Source organism: Haplochromis burtoni, unplaced genomic scaffold (assembly GCF_018398535.1).
Source record: "Haplochromis burtoni strain Fernald_Lab_line unplaced genomic scaffold, NCSU_Asbu1 Contig_66, whole genome shotgun sequence".
NCBI lineage: Eukaryota > Metazoa > Chordata > Actinopteri > Cichliformes > Cichlidae > Haplochromis > Haplochromis burtoni.
In genome coordinates this window covers 886,918-898,032 of record NW_024582427.1, presented here as the reverse complement: position 1 = coordinate 898,032, position 11,115 = coordinate 886,918, and the positions used below count along the sequence as shown (strand labels likewise).

Below are 11,115 nucleotides of genomic sequence, written 5' to 3'. Positions count from 1 at the left end.
ACAGAACTTTGGAACATACTTCACGGTAAGTTAAAGAAGTAATAAAATACAAGAAAGCAGAAAAACAAAGATGTTTTAAGCATGACCTGAATATGGAGTAAAATATACAAATAATGCAAGCCTTGTATTTACAAAGAAATTAAATGAACACTGATAAATGGATTTGGATCTTTATATCGTAGCTTCAAAGAAAACAGAAGTCTATAAGTAAATTAAATGAGATCAGTGAATAACAGTCAAATCAGGTCTGCATGTACAAAACACTTCATGTTAAGTCACTGTGCATGTGTTGTGTATTCAATAGCTGCTCCGATGACTGTTCGCGTAAAATTAAAGTGTCTATCTGGCCCTATCGTATATTTTTTTAGAACTTTCAGCAACACTCAGCACAGATGACACTGTGAGAAGCGACAGAGACAGTGAGCAGAGAGGCAACAGCAGCCGCAAACAGATGTCGATGTTGCTCAAGAGACCAACAAGGAGCATGCCAATAAAAACTACAGGATAGTAAGAGCTGAACTCTATTTATCTTATTCTCCTTAAAAAAAAGCAGTCTGGTCTTCAGCATTAAACTCAAGGGCTGAAAACTGGCTCCGTTCTTACAGCAGTCATCGTTTTGTTTACCTCATAAAACTGATGCTGATTAACACACAAAACATAAAAAGCACATTTGGAAAAAAAAGTTGGCAGCTTAAAGCATTTTTGTCTTGTTGCTTTTGCTGACAGTTGCAACTTCTCTTCCTTGTGATTGGTTCAAATAAAATATGGACCTTGTCAAGGGATTCAATTCGGCTTTGTCCTTCCTTACCCACCATATTTCAAACCTCACAATAAATGTAACACATATCTCAATTGTTCAACATGTCAAAGATGTGGCTGGTATATTGTTATTAGCGTACTTCTGGGATGTTATCATCAAGCTAGTTAATAACTTTGGTAATTATGCATTGTGAGCTTTGCACTGTCTCAGCAGCCCTTTTGTAGCAGCTGCTGTCACACTGTTCAGTTGGTAGTTTTCACATTTTGGAACAAAACTCCTCATTTGCATCAAAAGAAAAGTGGCAGCTCAGGCAAGAAGCAGCAAAATCTAGGACATTCTGTGAAAAACATCAGAAGGCACGGCTTGCTCATCAATAACAGAGGCACGGCATGTTTTTGGCTGGTCCTTACATCCCCCAGATCTTGTAACAGCGAAAAGTGCTAGCTATTGCAACTACTTGATTTGAGGAGGGAAACAAGGAAAAAAAAAACATAGTTCAAAGATGTAGACTCAAAGTTCTGATGTCTTATCAAACTCGTAACTTGCCTCCCCCTATTTTCCTCCCAATGCCAATGCATTTTTAATGCTGATACAGTAGCATAGCTGGTCTTCAGAGTTTTTAATTGAGAAATATTTATACACTCCCATGCTGTGACTTAATATTTGACTTAATCTGAGTCGGTTGCCTTGAATGAAAATGATGATCCACAGCTGGGAAACAAAATTAAATACAAACAGAAAATGGGCCTGGTATTTGCATAAAACTGCATATTTATACAATATCGTTGATGCATATTAATAAAAAGATTAAAATGAGCAGTGTTAATGTATGCAAATCTAAATTATAAATGAGTTGTTTAAACTCCTTGTTTATTCGCCTTGATTAAATATAGACAGCTGTTTTTCCAGAGAGGCAGCACCTCTCCTGCGTGGGCCACGCTGCCTCGTGAGCTCGCCGTGCTCTGATCTCAAACGCAGTTCCCTTGAATATCTGCGCTGATAGTTACGCACATTCATGGGTTCTCAGGTTCACCTGAGGCTAAAGGATGCAGTCAGCCTGTCTGATTGTCTGATAACAACAGAAGAACCAGAGATGAGCAAATTTTCTCTACACGAGCTCTTGAAATACTCTCAGGGTCTCTGACCTACAAACACCTTTTCTCTTTTTATATCTACGCCTTTCTCTGTTACACACACAGACACACACACACACACGAGCAGACAGACTCTCTCTTTCTTTTTGCTATGAGCAGTTTGATTATTCTTGTCAGATCAGAGTCATATTTTAAGTTCACATCACCCTGCCTTATCAGTTCAGAGGTTTGATGCTCACACACACCCTGTGCATCCTTTCTCATCATCTTTTTATCTCTAACTCTAATGAGTGTCGTCTGTGACATCAGACAATAACTGTTGACAGGAAAGGCCAAAAAAGGAAACTTGAGCAGATAGAAACGATAAGCAGCCCACACACAAAACACAAGCTTGCGTAGCTGCTGCGACCCCACAAGACATGCTTTTCACACACAGGCACAGATACAGTACAAGCTCTGCATTTGAATAAGACCAGCATTGATAAAGGAGGAGCGTTTGATAAAAAGAGCTTTATGTTTGTGTGCAACAAAGTGTAAAGTGTAGAAACATGAAATAAGTCATGTAGCAAAAGGGGAATTCTTTTTTAATGAAGAACACCAACATGGAGAAGAGCTAAAAACACGATTTTTCCCCTTTTTTCTTACTAGATAACTGAATAACTGTGGTGCAGTAAACCCCATTAACGATCAGGATCATCTGCGATACAGTGCAAAAACCAGGATTACATCTTATCCTCGGCCCCTGAATGGAGAGCCTAATAGCGCAAACTTCAACCCCACCGTCAGTGTGTAAAGAGCCCATTTAATACAAGATGATCACTTCAGCAAGCCCCTTTCCATTGCCTAATCATTGGTGGTGGAAAAGTTCTTTCTTTAACATGTTTCTTTTTTTTTCTTCGAAGATGAATCACAGTTGGTTCAAAAAAGATTATACACTGTGCTTTCTAAAGAAACACCAGGCGCATTAAAGCTGCAGAGTAATTAAATCATGTCCTTTCATTGGGGTTAAGCCACATCCAAGCGAACGGCTCTTAACTGGAACCACTTGTGTGCTTTTTTATTGGTAGTTTTCCTACAATCAAAACCATGTCCTTCCAGGCAGCATCCAGCCAACAACGTAGAACCTCAACAAATCTTTACAACGGTTTAATTTTGTGCCTCAGTTTTGGCTATAAAACAGTGAACTAATTGACTGGAATGGTAAATAAAGTATAACTGATTTATGCTTAATTGTTTCTAAATATTAGCTAGAACATGATAACCACCACACTCACACTACAGGAAGTAAAGAGTTATGTTTGGGCTGCATGCAGACATCCAGACGAAGCACGCCTTTCAAAGCGCTTTAAAAATCTAGAGATACCAGTGAATCGTCTTTAAACAAAGAGCTCGTCTTAAGTGGTGCACTCACAGGATGTTGCATGGCTCCTGTGAAGGTGGGTTTAATATCTGTAGGAGGTTGCAAAAAGCAAAAAAGCAAAACAAAAAACCTCTAAATCATTTCAGAATTTGAAACACTTATTTAGAAAGTTGTTACACTCAAAGGTAGCTACATGAGTAAGAGCAGAAGCACCACCAAGAATAAAGGTTACCGACGCCAGCATCAAACAAAGATGATAAGACTGAGAGCGAAGAAGAAAACAGGTGGGCAAAGGTTCAGTATTTTCCTTCATCAGCTACCAAATCGAAGTCATCCCGCACCTTACCACCTGACACTACTCACTGGCCCTGTGATAAAGACCTGCTTTCAGCTCCCATGTGTCTGTGAGAGTGTGCTGTAAAGGGAGGATACAGGATCAGCAAAACAAGCAGAAGACGGAAAAAAGAAGAAGAGGAGAAGCGACTTGATATAGAGTGGCAGCTAACGAAGCTCACTCGAGTTCTAGTTTGCTGAGTGTTTGCTGATTTGAATGTGTCTGTCTCTTTTGATTTAGCAGAATGCAGTCTCTTTACCTCTTCGTTAACTCCTTATCAAACATTTATGAGTTGATATCACAGATCTGTGTGGGGCTTTTGGGGAGTGGGGTGGGGTAAAATCTTGTCTGGAAATCAACAAACATAAACAGTGGAAGGGTGGAAAAAAGAGCTTTGAAAACACATTGCTGAGGATCATTGGACAAAGATTCAAGCGTTTTATTTTTAACTTTTAGTCCAGAGCAAAATCTAAAATAAGAGCTTATGCTGAGCAACAACATCTGCAGATACATAAAGATAGCGGCACGGTTAATAAATTGCATTTTTATTGAATAATCTGGAGTTAAATTACCAATTCATTAATTATGCTTATCTCGATTAAAGGCGCTTTAAAAAAGCTTTCTTTTTTTGCAGCAGATGATAAACAACCTCGTTCTTTGGTGCTATCTGATATTACGCGTTGTTTTGAATCACGTACATCTCTGCCTCAACGAAACATTCATGCCGGCGTGCAAGCAGTTGGCTCTCTTCTCCTCCAGTTCTCAGAGGAAAGAACAAGCGAGCTGTGGTTGGAACAGCTCTGAACTTTTTAAAGACGTGCATCAACAAATCATGCCCCAGCTCATACAAAACGGGTCTGATAGTGGCTGGAAATAGCAGCAGAAGAGCTTCTGCGTCGCCCCATGTCACCACACACACACACAAACACGCATACACACACCTCAAGGTTTGTCAGAGTGTGTGGTGAGGGAAGGTTGAGGCTTCAGGTTTTGAAGCACGAGGCAGGGAGATGGAAGTTTAGTTTTGAAACGTATTCCACGACAAGTCGCTTGTGTCTTGCTGAAAAGCGTGTTGACTGTTTCAGTTCTTCGAGTTAACGACGCACCGTGCTTTTACAGTCCTTCCAACACGTCTCCAAACACGCAGCTATTTTATTCAAAGATGAATCATGACAGCTTCAACAAATGATTTATCCCAAATAAGGAAAAGTGTCATCATTTGCTCATCATTGCTCTTTAATTTAAGTTGAATCTTGATTTGATATTTTCCACGTTTTCTGCTTTGAAGGAACTTTTTTGTGCTGTAATTTATTGTCACAAAACAATTATTGCAAAAACTTATTGTAAAATATACCAAAATACAGGAAAACGTGACAAATATCACAGCTTTTGAATATAAGTTCTTAACTTTTCGAATTTATCAAGCAGATTTTAGGCAAAAAGAAATCGCAGTCACCTTTGTTTTTCCTTCATTTTGATTACACTAGACGAAGAAAATGAGGAGGGAGGATCCGTCTTTGGCCTTTGGTCTACAGGTTACTGTGCCCTCAGCACACTCACACACATACATAGGCATATGAGCGCACAAACACACACATACACACACACATATACATGCACACCCAAACACACTGGCAGCACGGGGAGAGACGTGCTGTAATCTGGAAGGCAGGAAACAAAGGGCCTCGTTAATGCAGAGACTCGCAGGGGCCTTTGATGTGGAGCCAAGCCATTCACTCCTTGCTCCACACACACACACACGCACACACTTAGAAGATGACATAAACATGCACATGTGCGCACATCCAGACGTGCTCATGTGCCTTTTTCAAAAAAAAAATGCTGAAAAGAGTGCAATCTGCATGAGTGGAGGCAACGTGCCTGCTATTTAAAGCTTGATGTATTAGATTTGAATCAGCCGGCAGCAAACACGCTCACACGCTGATGAACCACAAAGCTACAGCTTGGTTGAATGGAAACAAACTTTCCCCCCCCACCTCTTTGCACGTTTTGAGTTGTGATGTCAGTTCCCACCATTTGCTGTTTGATTTCAGTAATCACAAAACGAGTTAGTGATTTGGCTCGTAAACTCAAGAAATTTGTTCTCCTGGGGTAGAAAATGTGGTGGTTGTGGTAGTCGTACGGCAGAATGAGATTATTTACCAACATCAAAACGTGCCACGAGGGGCCAGGTTTGGTGAGATTTGGTGCGTAAATACGATGAAGGGGGCAATGCTTCGGGGTTGCACGGATTAGTATGTGAGGTCCTTTTTGCGAAAGGAGAGACTCGTTGTCACATAATAAGGAATTAAAGATCTTGTTTGCATTTGGGTAGCTCTTCAGCTACACTTCTGTGCAGTCCTCCAGAAAACCAACATCGCTTTGACCAAAAGGCAGTGGCTTACTGGTTGATAAGAATGCTTGAACAGGAAAGGTAGTAAAAGATCAAAAAAAGCATGCACGAAAAGCACAAAGTGGTTGCAATGGACAGTTTCCACTGTTTCTGACACCTCGACACAAAGAAGCTCTTTGTGCATTATGACTTCTGTGTTCTCTGTAGCAGGTGCTGAGCTAAAGGAGCAAAAACAGGCAGCATAAACACAAACAACAGTAGCCCACATGTTTTTGACAATGCCCCCCTGGTGAAAGTACGCAGCTGCAACATGTAACTTATGGTCTGCACAGCTCCGCGTAGGACCGAGCTACAGCCAGGCTCGGTCCTTGTAGTAATATTGCAATAAGCAATCTTTGTTGCAGGGCTGCAACTGGTGGTAAGCAACCTTGAGATCAAGATTGGAAATTGTTTTGGAGTTAAAATAAAAGCTATATATACATTGTGTAGCATGGTCTCCGGGAATGGCTTACTTTATGACTTTTGGTTATCTTTTGACCTTTACTTTAGCATCACCTTGTGGCTGACGTTTTGTTTTTTCAGTGACCGACAGTCGGTGTGAAAGACAGGACATGTGAGATGAGGCAGATAGTCTGCTGTGGCTACCTGAAAGAAGAAGAAGAAGAAGAAAGTGAATGAAAGTAGATTTCATTAAAAAAGATGACAAACTTGCAGAAAACTTTGTTTTCACAAAACTAAATTTCTACCCACCTCTAAATGTTTTCAGTAGCAAATATTAGCGTGCCAACTGCAATAGCATTTAGCTCGAAGCACTGCCATGTGCCTACAGAGCTGCCCAACCCCCTTTAAAAAAAATCACCCTCAGAAGTTTGATGTTCAATAAAACCTTACGTGAAGCATCACCTTTAGTATTGATCCACTATTATGACTTTCAATTATTGTATACAGTGTGCCACATTTCTAAGGTAGCGGATGTCACAATATAGTGTAACATGGTCTGAGAGTAATTATGATAATTTCTTGTGTTATTGTTGTTAGTATTGTTGTTGTTATCCTAGTTGAGTGGCTAATCCCTCTTGCAGCATATTGTAATGCAGAAAGCTGCAGCTGCCTGGTTAGTGCGGCCGTGCTGTTGTTTTCCTCTGCTGAGCCAACCTGATATTAGTGGTTAGTGTGTTTGCCACAGGCAGAGAGGCCCGACTCTATCTGATGAAGAGTCATCGGGAAGAGTCAGAATGCCCTGCATGAAACCGGACACTGATAAAGTCTTTTCAAGCCTCGTGCTAATCGATTCAGCTGGTTCTCTTGTCTTTGGCGTAAGTAGATGTGAGAGATGTTTGGCGAGTTTAATTTCTGATTCTTTGAATTTCATTTTTGGGTACCTTTGATTGCATCAGCTTGGTTTTCTCATGTCGGTTTAGGACTCTAATGAATGCATATAAAAAAAGAAGATTGCACTCATTTGGTTCCAGTGCTAAGACCACATTGGTTTACAGAATTTTTTTAAGGTGACGATCGCTCTTGTATTTTCCTCTTCAGCTGCTTTGTTTGCTTTAGTGCAAAAGAAAAAAAAATTCTTTGTGGAAGAGAAATTTTTATTAAAAAACGGTCGATTTTTGTCGCAACTTTTACAGTAACAGCTGCTCTTCTTTCATTCACTTTGCTCCTTTAATTGTAGTCTACACGCCGTGGAAAAAGCTGTAAAGTCAGAGCAGATTTATAATTCTTTTAGTGTAAACTCACTCGCCGGCTCCGTACCCACTCTCCATTTGCAGTCTCCCATGAAAACCATGTTGTTTAAAACAGTCAGTGAACCAAATCTCAACATTTATCTTCGCTGCGTCCACCTTTACGTACTGGTCGACTTAGCTGCCAAGAGACTGGAAAATGGTAAAATAAAAAATCACTTTGTGTCTGGCACAGAGAAGCACTTGTGGTGGCGCTGATGAGTTAACCATACAGATTCCCCAGATGGGCCATTATATGGACTTTGATATAAATGGTAGTGCCGGGCAGGGAGTGTGGGTGGCCATGTTCGTACTGAAGTGGTGGGCAGCTCAAGGGTACTGGTGGTTAATGATGATGGCCACACACACACACACACACACACACACACACACACTGGATCCATCAGTTTCCACACTCAAAATGAACAAATATAATGTAATACTTGCAACAATTTACAACTTGCACGCTGACCTTTATCTTATCAAATTTCACAACACTTGATTTTATTTTCGGGCGGCAGGCAGGTGTTTTTTCTCTTTTCTTTTTCAAATGGTAAAGTGTGGTATCTCCACTTGAAACAAAAGTCAGTAAATGTGTGCCAGCAGCCAGTTGTAATGGCTGCATGTGTTCAGCGGAAAGAGCAGAGACCTACATGAAAGCACACACACACAGTGCAAAGGCACAAACCACACACAAACCTCGATGACAGCTGCGACAAGCCAGACAATTCACCTACAATGACAAGGAACAAAACTAAAACTAAAATCACAATTACAGCCTCAACAAATCCACTATTGTGTTTTCTCCCCTCTGGCTTTTTCTTCTTCTTCTTCTCTCTCTTTTTTTTTTCCAAAAAAGGGGAGCGTCACAAATCCAGAGAGAGATCAGAGCGCTCTCAAACTAAGCCTCCATTTACTCTGATGGCAGGCCTATTAAATGCGTGCGTCCACAGTGGTCTCTTTCTAGTGGTGAGTGGGCGGCTCAGAGTCCTGCAGTTGACAGTTAGCAGCCGATTCTGGGATCAGTTTTTCCGCAGCAAAGGGACTGATGTGGCCCAGAGGAGGATGTGGATTCCTATGATGGATCATTGTTTAGGTTTGGGGAGTGGGTGTGTGTGTGTGTGTGAGCTTTTGTGTGTCTGCGTGCGTGTATTTGTGTGAGTGTTTCCGTGCCACTCCATGCAGGAGATCAAGGACCTGCAGTTCATGCATGCATGTTCACTAACAAACATCCACAATGGAAGCAGTAAACATAGGCACTACACATCTGCACACACACACACAAAAGGAAGCAGAAAAAGCACAATTTTAAGATCTCTTGTGCAACAATCACCTGATATAACTGTCATTTTCTCACTTGGCATTAATGTGTATGTGCTGACCAATTAAAACCACGCTGCCCCATTATTATTGATATTTATATTACCATATAAAAAGGAGTTAATATCTTCATATTAATGTTCCTTTATGTAGCAAGTACCAAAATAAAGAACGGAAACATCTGTATTACTTATTTTTAATAGGTTTATACATTGGTGTCTATGTTTTTGTCTGGTGGGAGTAATAATATGTTGGGAGTTACTATTAAAGTTGGAGATGTTAGCATGAGTGGCATAGCCTCGGCTACTGCTATTTATCTATTCATTTATATATAAAGTGACAGACGACCACATACACCCTTTGAATGATTCCAGAAAATCTACAGCTATCCTGGATGTTCAGGGTGAGCACGACTGATGACTGTGAGAGGATGAAGGTCTCATGTCCTCTTCTTTCAATGGGCGAGGTGCATTATTTCCCGATATCCAAATAACGGGTTGACATCCCTGGGGAAGTTACATAAAAGGATGAAAATGTGGGTCAGGCTTAGTAAAAGTTGCATTTGCCTTTCATTAAAACATTGCTGCACAAGAATGCTTGAAAAAAAAAGGCATTTTACATCCCTCTGAAAAAACTTATATTTGGAGATGTGAAGGATTCTGCAGGACTGGGATCACAAGACTTACAACTTAAAGAAGCCAGAGTTGAAACCCGTCAAAGGATTGATGTCATGCTCCATGGCTGCGAGGTGAAGTGTCTTGTGTTTGTACGGTGGTTTAGAGACTTTAAAAAGAGAAGATAAAATAACAATAATAATTCTTTGATTTTAAATATAGGTATAAAGAGGATAAATATGCAGACACATTTTCTTTCTTATAGACATCTTTCTTCTTCTTCTTCTCCTTCTTTTTTTGTTTTTTACAAACAGTATTTTTACTGTTAGTTTCATTACTTTTCTTTTTAAAGTCCATCCCAGACTTTAGACTTTAGACTCTGCAATGTTCCTACATTTCCGAAGTGCTACAGTGTGCCCTAACAGCCTCATCCAAAGCCAAGGTCAAATGAAGGGAGTGTCGTACAAGACAAAGAAAAACATCCTGGCATGTTTTCCCCCTTCAGCAAACTGGCAGCTGCCATGGAAACAAAAAGGAAACACTCAAGACTTCTGCCAACTTGTTCGACTTAAAGACGAGCAGCTTGTAGAGTCGTCTGAGCTTCTTTTAACTCAAGGCTCATTTTGTAAATCACTTTTTGTGCCTTTATCCATTTCTATCTCAGAGGAAACTTACTTTAACTTGTGAACAACTTCTTTAAGAGAAGACAAAAGCTGAGTAACGACTTGTGTCTGTGAGGGAAAGAGAGAATCGTATTGATTTTATTAAAAAAAAAAAGAAGTTTTAAAATTCCCAGAATACCTGAGGAGACCTTGAAGGAGTTTGATACTTGGAAATGCTAAAGATGGAAAAAAAAAACTTTTCCTTTACTTCTTAATTTTGTTGAGTTGATTCTAAAATCGTTTTTCACAATTTATATTTTAGAATACTAAAAAATGCTTTCTTAGGATCAGATTACCCAGAATATGTATGTGTTAATATTTTCTTAACTTCAGCTATGAAAACTCTGAAAATGCAACAAAGGAGCAAAGTTCTGGATGAAAATACGTTATATAGAAAGTTTAAATATTTCAGTGAATGAATCACAGAATCAAAAAGTGTTATTATAAATGGTGAAGTGTCTAGGGAACATTTTTAGGTGCCAGTTTGTCTAAGTGTGCACAAAGTTGGCCATCAAAGAAAGAGGGTTTATGTTCCCCATTCGACCGTAACTTTCCTGGTGAAATCTGCAGCACCCAGCATTCCTTGGGGTTATTTAAGGACCCTTACTCACTTGGGGTTCCTCAAGAACCTCCGAGAGCTCAATGTAGAGTAAAAGGTTACTGGAAGAAGCTGTAATTCAAGAATGGTTTGTGGAGGACCCTATTTTCAGGCCTGACTGACAGGTTGCACATGTGTTTAAACTTTTCTTTAAAAACGACTTTTGCTATGCACATTACAGTATAAGTGTACACACACACACACACACACACACACACACACACACACACACACACACACATATATATATATATATATAATATGTGCAATCACACACTCAGCGGTTGATGCAT

General features: G+C 40.0%; 1 long non-coding RNA gene across 1 annotated transcript in view; it reads right to left on the bottom strand.

Moving 5' to 3' along the window:
- Nucleotides 1-8,888: 8,888 nt before the first annotated feature.
- The window catches only part of LOC102289279, a 13,070-nt gene continuing 10,843 nt past the window's right edge, over nucleotides 8,889-11,115 (bottom strand). Inside the window, exons 2-3 of the long non-coding RNA XR_315871.3 lie at nucleotides 9,635-9,731; nucleotides 8,889-9,454 (exon numbers count right to left, since the gene is read on the bottom strand). This is a non-coding gene — a long non-coding RNA (uncharacterized LOC102289279). The remainder of the gene's footprint in view (nucleotides 9,455-9,634; nucleotides 9,732-11,115) is intronic.